The sequence below is a fragment of the Taudactylus pleione genome, unplaced genomic scaffold, assembly GCF_031769625.1.
Source record: "Taudactylus pleione unplaced genomic scaffold, aTauple2 ptg000778l, whole genome shotgun sequence".
NCBI classification, from domain to species: Eukaryota; Metazoa; Chordata; class Amphibia; order Anura; family Myobatrachidae; genus Taudactylus; species Taudactylus pleione.
This window is the reverse complement of record NW_028285180.1, coordinates 386688-400716: the sequence shown is the minus strand read 5'-3', so window position 1 is coordinate 400716 and position 14029 is coordinate 386688. Positions and strand designations below refer to the sequence as shown.

The window sequence follows — 14029 nt, the reverse complement described above, 5'->3', positions numbered from 1 at the left end:
CCTTCGTGATCTTAATATCTCCTGCGCAATCCTATAGCCATCTAAGCTTCGTGTAGTTGCCGATGGCGAAACCAAATTCTTTACGACTCTGAGGGAGGCGGCACTATGGCTTGACCGCCACAGACCAGCCAGGGATGCATTGGCTAATGATTGCTATCTTGAGCTTTAATAATCCTACATTTCTATATGGCTAATGTCTAATTTGTTTCTGATATATTTAATGTGTTTTATGTTTTGATGACACACTGTCTATGTAGTCTGGGTATATACGAATGAGGGCCAACCTTTGTTGGTGTCATCTACCTACAGTATTCTCTTGGCTTTTTCAGCGAGTTAAGATTTCATACTTTTATTGTTTGATCTTCAATATTCATTGTATAATCTATTCACTTTGCTAATATTGTTGTTGGGCTATATAGTCCTTTATGGGTAGAATATTTTCTATTCTTTTGCTGACTGTTCACCGGATTATTCAATAACACAATTTTTATGGTTTTGTTATTTGGTCCCGGGGGGATGACTCAGTGTCCCCTGTGTTATGCTCTGTTGTCATTATATATTTTGCTCCATTTATCTAGTTTGAGGTAAGGTAATATTTTATTTATATTGCTTAGTTTAGTTGTAAGGGGTTTTAAGGTTCAAGGTATGCCTAGGTTGGGTTTGGTATACAGGGTGGGGGGTGTTTTAGGGGGTGGGTCCATACTAGTTTGTATGGGGTATCTTTTTTATTTCAAATATGATGGTTTATGCTTGGTACGTGAGGTATTATGTATACATTTGTTGTGTGCTCTCATGGTTGCTTAAATACTTTCCGTACGGTATTAAATGATGGCGTCACATAATATTCTCACTTGGAATGTGAGAGAGTTAAATAACAGTCTAGAGATCATTGGTGTTCAGACAGTGAAACTGTATGCTTCTGATATAATGTGCCTTATGGAAACTCATTTGATTGGTGGGAAATTGATGTCCTTAAAAAAAGCCTTGGATTGGCTGGACATATCACTCATCACATACTTTGGCGTCTAGGGGCATGTCCATACTGGTGCGTAAATCTGTTCCATTTACTTTAGAGCAGGTGCAATGCGATGCTTGGAGTAGATATGTATTCCTGAAATGTAAGATTGACTCTTTATTGTTATTGGCGCCGGTATACATTCCTCCACCTTATTCACATGATGTTCTTAAAAAGGTGTTTGAATGTTGTCTACTTATTTAAATTCTGGCATATTTTTTATAGAAATAGATGTGCCCTTCCTATAGGTAAACTATGTTTTGATTGGTTATAACACTGCTTTTTGTTACAGCAAGTTACTTAATAGCAACAACGTTTTCCTTTATTTTGTTTGTTTTCTTTGCTTAAAATTTTAATGTAATTTTACTATTTGTTTATTTTTCCCTCTCACCGTTTTGTTTTCCCTCCCGCTTATGTTTAGTTTCTCCCATATTGTTCTTTAATAACCTTTTTATTTATATTATTATATCTGGGCTAGTTCTCCTTCACTGTAAAGTTTTAACTTTACACTCATTTGTTTGGATAGGAAAACTAAGAAAATTGATTGAGGCATAGAGGCATGTTAACACTGTGGCTCTGGTTATTACCTGTTCATTTAAAAAAAAGTATATATTTTGCTTAGTGTTGCTTTTGTCCAGTATGAATGTACCTCTGTTTTTCTATATTATATTGTTTACATATCGCTTGTACTATCAACCTTATATTCATGTCTGATATGTGATATGACATGACTATTATATCGATATGTGATGTTTCAATAAAAAAAATATTTAATAATAAAAAGGTGGCAGAATTTTTGGGCTTATTCCCGGGAACTCCCGCCATATGTGTGGGGGATTTTAACAATATCCTGGACCAATACTCGATAGGCATAGAATATCTGTTACTGATACACAAGCGAGGGACTCTGGATTTTCGGGTATGGTGGAGGGAATGGGATTGGTCGATGCCTGGAGGGAGCAGTTTTCTTGTTTTTCATATACTCATCTCATTTTCTAGGACTGACCTGGCATTAGTCACACCGGAATTACTGCTGAGAGTTCACAAGGTGAAATACGAGACTAGGGGTATATCCGATCATTCCCCATTAACAATCATTCTTGACCTGGAGGGTCAGCGGGGTCACTCCTTCTGGAAGTTCAACCAGTTCTGGTTGTCGCACATGGGCTCTGGGGCAGAATTAGAGGCTGCTTGGAAAGAATTTATTGAGTTCAATAGTGGCACTACATCTATTTCAATTCTTGGGATGCTTTTAAATAATTTCTCAGAGGGTCTTTAATCCAAAGAGTAGCTGGTTTAAAGTCTTTCTATAAAAAAACTGAATTGGAGTTGGAGGCTTCCTGTAGGTCTTTAGAAATAGCTTATATTTCTGATGGGTCAGATTCAACTAAAGAAGCATGGATGGCTGCCCAAAAATCATGGATGCTAGTTTGTACCAACCTGTACACAAACTTGAACTCAAACCTATGTATTTTCTGTCAGGACTGATGCTAATTTGTACACAAACCAGTACACAAACTTGCACTCAAATCTATGTATTGTCCGTCAGGACTTTGGACGCTAATTTGTACACCAACTCGTACTGTTTATCAGGACATTGTATCTAGTTCAGTGCTCAAGCTATATCGGCTCTCCAAGCCAAATCAATTGTTAAACTCTTCAGCATCGGCTCCAAGCCGCACCATTGGCTCTCAAAGCCAACTCAAATATCTTCCCCTTCAGTACGGGCCTCAGGCTGCCTTTTCTACTCTTACAACCATACCACATTTACTACCAACAGCATCCTGTTCTGGATCTATAATCATATCTACTATCCAAGATTTAGTCACCATTCCTACTGTTGCTGTCACCATTGAATAATTTTGCTCCTCCATGTGAACTTCTACCTCGAGCTATAAGTCCAGGCGGCTGCCTAAGCACCGGTGAACGTATCCCAGTTCTAAGGGAACAACGGGCGGTTGTTATTGGCAGAAGATCTCGCTAGCCTGGTTCTAGACTTTTCATATGGAGTAGGCATTGGATATCATAACATATATAAATCTAGATCGGTTTATACTCAACAGGAATTGCGTGATTTTCATCTACTATATCCCTTCCAACACTTTCTCCGGCTAGGGACTTTCTCGACTCTCATCTGACGTTAGAGGAATTTGAGGTGGCCTTAAATTCCCTTCCGAATGGTAAAGCCCCAGGGATAGACGGGATTCCCCTGGAGCTATACAAAAAAACCTAAAAAAAAATTTGCACCACAATTGTTTGATCTTTTTAACCAAATTTTCGAAAACAACACCTTACCAAGTTCTATATCTGAGGCACTAATAATTGTTTTACCTAAACCAGGCAAAGACCCTACTTTGACTGACTCATATGGGCCCATATAATATCTTCTCACAGATGTGAAAATCCTAGCAAAAATACTGGCCTCCAGGATTAATCCGGTTATAACCCAACTGATTCATCCTTATCAGACAGGCTTTATGCCGGGTAAGTCCACGGCGGTAAATCTTCGTCGCTTATTCACACACTTACAGGTCCAGCGTGGCGGTGCACAAACTTCTATTATTGTGTCGCTAGATGCCGCTGAGGCGTTCGATTCGGTCGAGTGGGCATTTCTATGGGAAACCATGGAACAATTTGGCATTGGCCCAGGATACATTAAGTGGGTAAAGTTACTATATTCAGCTTCGTTTTCACTTTTTAGAGGAACAAGGCAGGGGTGTCCTTTGTCGCCCATTCTATATGCTATGACCATTGAGCCTTTGGCATGTATGATTACAGCCAACTCTGCTAGTTATGGGTTCCAGGGTAGATAAAATTGCACTGTACGCGGACGAAATATTACTCTATCACACAATATGATGTTTCTATGCCTAATGTCCTAGATGTTATTGATTTGTTTGGTACATACTCAGGTTTATTGATTAACTGGGATAAATCATGTATTCTTCCCTTCAAAGGAGCTTGTCCCAGTAATCCCATTATACACCTGCCACTGAAATGGGTGGACTCGTTTCAATATTTAGGAATTTGGATCTCTAATGTTCCTCAACAATATGTGCCATTGAATATTATGCCGCAGATTACTTACCTCAAGTCCCGTGTTCTAATATGGGGTAAATAACAGGTAGAGTTAATCTTGTTAAAATGATTCTGCAACCTAAAATCTTGTATTATTGTGCATCACTCCCCGGTGTATATCCCTCAGAAGATTTTTAAACAAATTGATTGATTACGGTCTTCATTACTTTGGGTTAACAAGAGGGTTAGAATTAAATTAGACACTTTGACTAGACCTCATGATTTTGGTGGTCTGGCGTTAACCCTTTTCAAATTTTACTACTACGCTACACAATTAGCACATAGATGGGAATGGATTAATGATAAAGCTGCTGACTCTTTACCTGCCCTTGTTTTGACTCAGTCCAAATCAGGTTTGTCGCCGTTACAGTTCCTCTTAAGTGACAATCTACACATAGTTAACATGCCCTTAGTTAGGCAAGCCATTACTATTTGGAGACTTGTCTCGCATGTTGTGCAGGCAGAGGGCATAGATCCAGATACTCCGCTTGCTCACGCCAGTAGTCTCAGGGAACTTTCTGCTCTACAGATCGGTGAGGCCTGGGGATGATGGGATGTAGTATCTTTTGGACAGTTATTTCACGCGGGAATTCTGAAGTCCTTCCATCAATTACAGCTAGAGTTTAATGTACCCAAATATTTTTTTTCTTCGTTATCTTCAACTCAGACATGCTATTAATGCCCAATTTTCTGAGGTTTCTCTGTCTATACAGGAATCTCCTATTAAAACGCTATTACAATCTGCTAGTTCGTCGTTTAATATCTGTGATTTACTCTACTTTATTGAACAATCATCATAATTTAGATTTATTATCTATTAAACAACAATGGGAAACTGATATTGGGGCACTTGCGGAAGAAGTTTGGAAAGCAGCTCTTGCTAGTTCCCATCTAGCCACTATGTCTAAGATATCAGCAGATACAATTTTATTTAATTCATAGGGTATACATGACACCCGCCCGTTTACTCAGACTAGGGGGAAGGATCGATTCAAAATGCCCCAAATGCAATTCATTTGAGGGGAATTGTTGGCAACTTTTATGGTTGTGTCCTGTAGTTAATTATTTTTGGCAAGATGTAATACGTGTTATTTCCACGGGGATACCTGAAGATATTCTTACCCCTATATCATGTATTTTGGCTGTTATAGATGAAGACACAATTGACAAACACGCTATACGTTACACTACCAATCTCTGCTCGCTAAGGTATGCATAGCAAGGGAATGGATGGCGACTAGTGGGCCGAACCTGGAGACTTGGCTTTCCCTGGTTAGTGCAGTTGCCGCACATGAAAAATATGTTTATACTGCTAGAAATACTGTGCTGGAGCATTATGATGTATGGGCTAGATGGCTAGATTCTCCATATAACCGTACAAGGGCAGACTTGTCCAGATTTCTTATGCCTATTTCTGGTGCAATAGGATGGATATGTTTCTATATGTATGCAACAAGATTTATATTAATATTTATACTAGCGTTCCCGCTAGGCTGTTTTAGCGGGGCGCGGCGCCCTGCCCTCCCTCTGGAGGGCAAAAAGCACCCTGCCCTCCAGGAGGAGGGCAAAAAGCACCCTGCCCTCACAGCCTGCGGGTGCAGTCTTCAACCGCAGGTCGCAGTGTCCCGCGGGTGGAGAAATGTGCGGTGACCCGGTCACCGCCGGAGAATAGACGCCAGGCGCATGCGCCCGGCATCTACTCTCACGGTCTGAAGCTTGGGGGCTGCCCGGCGTGTCCGTAAGTGCCGGGCACGCCCCCAAGTATGACGAAAAGGGGACGCGTCTTGTAGACACGCCCCATTTTCATGACCAAGCCCCCTTTTCGGGCGCGCACACAAAGTTGCCCTCTCTAGCTCCGGCGCCCTGCCTGCCACCGGAGCTAGAGTGAACACTATATAATGCTGAGTTTCTTTATATGGTTGGCTTTGGTTTTACACCGTATTCAATTTCAAAGACTTTTCACAGGTTCGAAAAGTCTGAAAAAAAACGGGGATAACTTTTCACCACTGAATAGGTGGTGAAAAAAAGTGCAGAATTGGGGTTTAGGGGTGCAGGCTTAAAAAAAAAAAAAGCCTGCAGAATGACCCCTTGAAACGATCTGTGTCCAAAAAAAAAAATCGGGACACCCCAAAAAAGCACTTTGAATTTGGGGGCCAAAGTTAAGAATAGCGAACTTGACTCTGGGGGGTCTCCAAGTATGCCCCAGGTGTTTTTTTCATTGCAGCTGCTTGCGGCAGGTGGGTTTTTCACAATTTTTTCAAGTCACTTTAGCAACTTTAAAATATGCTGACCCCCATTTTCAAGTACCCCAAATTTGCTGGGCAGTTATTTTTCCCCCAAAAAAATTCTAAATGCTCTTCTGCATCACTTTCTTCAAAGTCGCATTTATGCACTTGCCGCGGCTATTAGAAAACCCGACTTCCTTCAGTAGTTAAAAATGGGGGTACCCATAGTGATCCCCCATGTCTACACATCTTTAGGGGGGTCCCTAGAATATTTCCCAAAAATTCCCGTTTTTGTTGAACCTGTAAAAAAAAGTTGCAAAAATTTACAAAAAAATGACACAAGACAAAACACACACACCTACCCATTCACACATACTTACCTATACCAGATGTTCGGTCCCCTTCTCCACGTAGAATATCCAAAAAACATGGCCCTGCAAATAAGAAATCATACTCCCCTATATCCTGGCACTGGTCTCCGCAGTAATCTGCGTACTTGGCAAAAAATAAAAACGACTACACGACCCACGAACGAGCTATGAGTATGTGTGTTGCCACGCATAGCTCCCGAATGCCAGCTGACGGCACATCCACGGAGCTGGCAGTCCCGAGAGCCAATCAGTGGCCGCGCTCACTGTAGAGCGGCCGCTGATTGGCTCCGGCTACTGACAGTTCCCACGTGGGCGAGTCAGCCCACGTGGGAACTGTCAGTTGCCGGAGCCAATCAGCGGCCGCTCTACAGTGAGCGCTGCCGCTGATTGGCTCACGGGACTGCAATGCCCCATGAAGTGCCGATAGCTGCCATTCGGGAGCTATCTGTATGTGTAGCAACACACATACACATAGCTGTATTGCGTGGATCGGGTAACTCGTTTTTTTGTTTTTAAACACCCATGGATTACTGCGGAGACCAGCGCTGGATGTAGGCTAGTATGAAATCTTTCTTTGCAGGGCCATGTTTTTTGGATATTCTACGTGGAGAAGGGGACTGAACATCTGGTATAGGTAAGTATGTGTGAATGGGTAGGTGTGTGTAATAAAGTTATACTGTCACGGTGTGTGTGTTTGTCTTTTTTTAACTATTTATTTTACAGTGAAATGACAGGTGCCGCATGTCTGCTGGCACTTGTAGTTCCACAAGTGCAAAATGGCAGCCATGCTGGCACTTGTAGTCCCACTGTAAAGGGATAATTTTTCAAATCACTATAGCAAGTGAAAAAAATGCAGAATAGGGGTTTGGGGGGTGTAGGCTTATAAAAAATAGCCTGTACTATTGGGAATGTCCCCTTAAAACGAAATGTTCCAAAACAAATGTAAAAAAAAAAAAAAAAAAAAAAAATCGGGACAGCCTAACAAAAAATTTATAAATAAAAAAAATTGGGGTTTAAAAAAAAAAAAAAAAAAATAGGTAAAAACAATGCCAAACTAACAAAATTATTTCTGGTGGGGTCCCCAAGTATGTGGCAGGTGTTTTTTTCATTGCGCAAAGTAGTGGCAGGTGCATTTTTGCAGAATTTAAAAAAAATAACTTTAGGGACTTAAAAATATGCTAGTACCCATTATCATGTACCCCAAATTTGATGGGACGACTTTTAAAAATGTAAAAAAAAAAAAGCAAATTGCTCTTCTGCATCACTTCTACAATGTCGGGAAAAAAAACACCTGCCGCAGCTATTTAAAAACCCAGACTTTCTTCTGCAGGCAAAAACGGGGGTACCCATAGTGATCCCCGAGCTCTGGACATCTTTAGGGGGGTCCTACAATTATTTCCAAAAAATTCCCGTTTGTTTTCGCCAACCCAAGTATCACCAGGTCCCGTTTTCGACGATTTCATATTGAATACAGGGATAAGAGAGCGCGCGCGATACTTTTTCGCCGGAAAAAGCTCCGATGTGTGGCTTAAACTTCGACGGCAAAGTTTACGTTTCATATTGAATACCCCTAAAAGTGTGCTAACATAACAATCAAACTAGATCAATCATCACTAGATGATTCGCTCCATGAGCGATATCGTCTAATGTGTCCCCGACATTGATAAAGTGGAGAGTGATAAACGACCAGCCAATCAGCTCCTAACTGTCATTTTTCAAACACAGCCTGTAACATGACAGTTAGGAGCTGATTGGCTGGTCGTTTATCACTCTCCACTTTATCAATCAGCTCCTAACTGTCATTTTTCAAACACAGCCTGTAACATGACAGTTAGGAGCTGATTGGCTGGTCGTTTACCACTCTCCACTTTATCACTTTCCAGAGCTTCGTACATCTGCCCCAGAATGTGAAATCTCACCTGCTTGTTTTAGATCTCTAGTTCTACTTTCACTTGTTTCCTTCCTGCCTTCCTCATGGAAGCTTCCTAGAGTAACTATGGAATTACAATGGAACAATGTATACGATTTAGCACTCTCTCTCCATGCCTGTGGCTAAAATGGCCACAAATCTGTTTAGTCAACTGCACTCTTTGCCATGTGTGTTAGTACCTTAACATTTAGCTTAAGTTTAGAAACAAAACATGCACAGTATTCAGAACATAAAACACACATTGAGGTCATTGATTGGACAGTCTCACATAAAGGGGCATATTTATAAAAAACATTTGCAGGATATCTCCTGAAAACACCCATTTTTGGGGATGTACCCACAAATATTAAAGTATCCCTCTGATCCATCTATGGAGAACTGAAACAGATATTGGAGATATGTCCCTTTATGCGAGTTGGAGATATCTGCTGCGGTCCACTGTTTTCAACAGCAAAAGCTTAGGTTTCTACGAGGGCTGCTAAAATTTTGAATTTACCAAGCACCAGCTTTACATTGTGTCAGCCACTGTAGCCTATGGGCTACATTCGCACAATTTCTTTTAGTCAAGTATTTTTTATTGATTTTTCAAATACAAAAGAGTTAAGTACAGATGTGTCCTCATACATTAAGCCTAAATACAACATCGAGTCAAGCCACCTAGCGCTTGTGAGCCACGCTCAGCGGCGTAGCATCTTTTTTGCTCGAATGTGCACCTTAGTCACAATCGGATTCAACAAAAGCACTTTGCGTGACTGTACTCATTAATTTGATATGCAACACTTGTATATCTGCGTGCGACAGAGTCTGATATCTAGACACGCACAGATATACAAGTAATCAGCACAGCACTTTCTGCAAAAAAAACGCCTGACACTAGCAGAGTCTCACAGGACAAGGTGCCCCCAGAGGGACTGTTTGACATGACTGCAGCAAAGACGAGTGAGGACACATCTGTAGTGAAAATGGGGAGAAAAGAGGAGCCTACACTTGGACTTATCAATAAGCAAATAAGTCTAATCTCTATGACTATCAGCAGCAAGCCGGTTCAAAACATATTTGCACCAAGTCCTGGCTGCTCTGTTCCAGATCCACTGCACGTTATTTCTGAAAAGCCAAAATCTGAGCCACCCTAGAAATCAAGGTGCCCTGGAGAAAAGCCTCAAAGGCATCCCATATTAGTGTGGGGGGATAGCCACAGAAGAATAATCCACAAATAAACCATCCCAAGCAACCAATTCAGATGCCACTCCCATCTGTGTCAGCCAAACTCAGGAGGGGGTGTTTGGTGTATTTGGCTAAAAGGCAGATGAAAATATAGCACATTGATTTACTAACAAGAATAGACACTCCTTGAGAGTGGCTATGGAATGTGGATTGTCCACCCATGGCTTTTTACGGGACAATATTCTACTCCCAGTCAGATGAGTTTCTAAGAGACTGCTACATTGGGGGTCTGGGTCTTAATGTGACATAGTACCAAGGAATGTTTTACTTTATTATTAGGTCCTCGGATGTTCCACGAGAAGAACCCTAACATAGAGCGAACACTAAGGGGATTAAACAAATGAGGATAACATATCCCCACTTCAAAAAAAAAAAAAAAAAAAGTGTGCCTGTATGTGTCCTGCCATCCATTCAAATACAACAGAAAACTTGTGTACAACAGCCAATCAAACATACATATTTGCACATACATGTGCTGTTATCATGCAGTACACCAATTTGTAATTATATGACCCAGAGTGGGTGCTACTATTATGTAGCAATAATTATTTTGGGGTGAGCATTTGGGAGTGGGGCCCCCGGGGGGGTTCTGGCTGGACCTCTCTCATGTCATCACCACTTAATTCACATAAAAATATTCTATCACTTCTCTAATTGTTTGTATATTATTTGTCATTTTAATTCTTTCACATTTCATTAACACTTAGTGAAGTGTAAAGAATAGATGTGTAAGGATAAATCAATATCACCTTTTTTCCCCTTTACGTGTGATGCCCTGGGAATGGTCCTTGGCTGGAATTATTCTGGGGTGCCTTGCTTCTCGAACGTTAATGTTAGGGACGCCGGTATAGAGGAGCCTTGACTATTGGCCTGGCGCTTATTCATATATTTGCAAATGTATGTAACTAATACCTCTGAATCTCTATCATGTAGGATTTAAGTATTTTTGATTTTGCTACAGTGTGCTGGGGGGCACAAATCTTTTTCTGTGTTCAGTGTAAACCCCGCCCTTTACAAGCACCTGTGGTATGTCATTAAGCTGATTTGAGCAACTACCATATTTTTTATTTTTTGTGTACAACAGCCAATCATAAGAAAAAAAACAGAAAGACAAACCATTCCCCCCAAAAAAACCCACATCTGCATACCAGCCCAAAAAGGTACGCATAATCCGTAAATTGCAAACAAAACACCATGACGCACTACGTACTGTAGCTAACAATAAAAGGAACTATAGAGGGCATGAGCCACTGTAGTGTGCCTTAAGGTTATGGTACAGTTACAGCCTAGGAGCAGATCTAAACAGCAAACATCCCAGCCTGCAGAATTAGCGAGTGTGCATAAACAGATTAAGGCCCTGATTCAGAGCTGGACGCTCTTTGAGTGTTCGCTCTGAATCAGGGCGGCCTTTTTTTATTTTTTGCCCAGCCTCCAGGCCGCTCGTTAAGCTGTGGGTGACCACCCAAAGCTTTAGCGGGCGGCCAGGTGATGGACGCGACCATCGGGCTTGCGACGAGACCCTTGTGGTAGGGTCTTGTTCCCGCAATCCCCAGTGAGCTTCCTGCTCTAATACAGCAGGAAGCTCACTATTGACATCACAAGTGATGTCAGTAGGGCAACCCACAAACGGCAGGCGTTCCTTCAGGAAAGCCTCCGTTTCTCCAGCCACCCCCCCTCCCCGCTACAAAATGGGGCGAGCTGTAGATAAACCGACAGCCGCCCCGTTTGTAGCGAGCCCCGGAGCAAGTGAATTTCTCACTCGCTACGGGGCTTGCGTGCTCAGTGCCCCATCGACCTGCTTGCGAGCGCATAGCGCTCGCAAGCGGGTCTCAAACAGGCCCTAAGTGCAAATTTGGACAAAACTTTAAACCAAGAAGTGGCTCTAAATATCAGAAAAATAGGAACACATCACCATAGGTCCAGAGAATTAATGGCATGTGGGGAGATTAAATAAACACCCCCCACATGTACAATACAGAACACTGGAGAACCTATACATCTGGGTACTTACAAATTGAGCCAGGTAACAGCGTCCAAAGGAGAGTCGATGAAATGATATCTACCACCCGAAATGACTCAAACAGGCAGGAAAAACAATGCACAGTAGTTGTAAGTCCTGTAAACTTGGCTTGGATAAATTTGCCTCTAAATTTTCGTACCTCCGCAGAGAAATCTTGAACACTAGCGTTCCGCTGTATTATACTTCAAAGGACTCTTCGCCCTGGCAAGATGTAGAATAGTATCCCAAACTTTATAATGTAGGAGTTTTGCAACAGAAGTTGTGTCGCTCCCTGAGGAAGAGCCAGAGTGGGAATCTGATGGGCCCTTTCCACAGCGAACTGCGGAGTGAATTCCTCTCATCCAAAAGGTAAAAAGTAACCGGGATAATGTCCTGGGTCTGAGCCATCTGTCTTTTTTAAGGTAGATCAATCAAGCTAATATTGTTGCGGTGGAGTTGCCTCTCAATAGCCACAAATTTTTGTTGGCAGGTTGCCATTTGAGTCTCCAAAGAAGTCAAATGTCCAGGATCAGTAGAAGTGTTGTCCTCCAACGTAGATACGTGGTTTTCAGTCTCTCCCATACGATCCCTCACTTTTTGCATATCAATGATAATCAATATGGACCTCAGCTATGCGATCAGATACCCTTTTTTCAGAATCTGTAACAGCAGGCAACAGCTGTTCCATTTTAAAACCAGGAGTCTCAGACTGTGGGAATAGATAGTGATACAGTAGAGGATTGAGAATCAGCATGAGACGGACCCGGGTCCTGCAAAGTAGTGGATCTTGCAAACTACTCCAGCTTGGTGGATGCCGAAGCCCGGTATTTTCTGCTCGATTACAGCAGACAGAGAGCAAATAACACAGCACCCAGTCAAATATGGTATCAAATGTTACCCACAGTGGAGGGTAGGAGAGCAGAGCCCAAAAAACTGGCAACCGGCAGGGGCCCCACAGGAACCAGGAAAGGAAGACAAAAACACTGCAGCAGAGGACTCCTAAACTTAACAGACAGGATCCACAGTCCAGAGGACGCCCTGCAGAAGGATGTGAGGAGAGGAGACCAAGCAGGACACCCCAACACATGAACAGGTGAGTGCAGTACACGAACAACAGGCAGGCAAGATGGCTGTTGAATAAAACTCTGGAGCCTTCAGGGCTGTCAGCGTCAGACATGTGAGTATTTTAGAGGCAGGCGAATGGAAGTAGGAGAGACAGGAGCAGCCTGCACACACAACACCTCCAGAAATGAGTCAGAAGCAGCAAGTGGCAGGAAACAGCAGTACCATAATTTCACGCACAGCAAGTCCATGCCATAGGAGTCCAATGCCCCGCTGGGTAAGCACAATGGCGACATGGCTGAGGACGACGGTAAAAGTACTAGCAGGTTGGGAGAGACTGTTGCAGACAGAAGCTAGGATGGAGAGAGACCACAGGTGGCTACAAGACACAATGCAAGATTTTCAGGCTGGAGAGCACTGTAGCTTGTGTCCTATTTCATGCTTGTCCAGGCCAACCCCCCCCTTTTCTGCACAATCTGTAGGATCTCTTCCCCAGCAATAGCCGCTCACATGAGTAGTCTGATGACCCCACATGCGCAGTAGCGTGTCTGGCCCCTGAACCAGAAAGTAAAGTGTTTGTATTAGTGATCACTTTTACGATTACACATGACAGGGAACCTGTCCTGCATGTGTTTTTTAATAAATGCCAGTGATACTTCATTTCGTATTCCCGCAATAAGAAATTGTAATTACCGAATGTAATAACCAATAATAAATAAATATGCCCATACAGCACAATACAGGCAACATTCCAGGTACAGTACTCTTATAAAGTTGCTATGACATAGAAATCAATAATCCCATCTGTTACTGTATTTTCCGTATGCAGCACAGTAAAACCACAAAACATGCACATAGGGGAAAAAGACATTCCTAGACACTTTTTAGTTTATCAGATATGATACAGGTGTCTGGGTCCTTCAGTTGTATCAATAGCAGCTATTTTTTTTTTATATAATATTTGTGTGTGTATTTTCTAAGCAGCTGGAGGCATAAGCGGCAGACGCAGAGGGGTATTTGCGCACTTCAAATGATTCAGTGCAGAATCACCTGCATCTCCACTTGTGACTGAGTAGGTGTAACAGTGTTCACACAGTCTAAGGGCCTGATTCAGACCTGCTCGTT

General features: G+C 42.3%; 1 pseudogene; it reads right to left on the bottom strand.

Moving 5' to 3' along the window:
• Nucleotides 1-14029, bottom strand: part of LOC148475106 (uncharacterized) — an 84703-nt pseudogene that overhangs the window by 48333 nt on the left and 22341 nt on the right.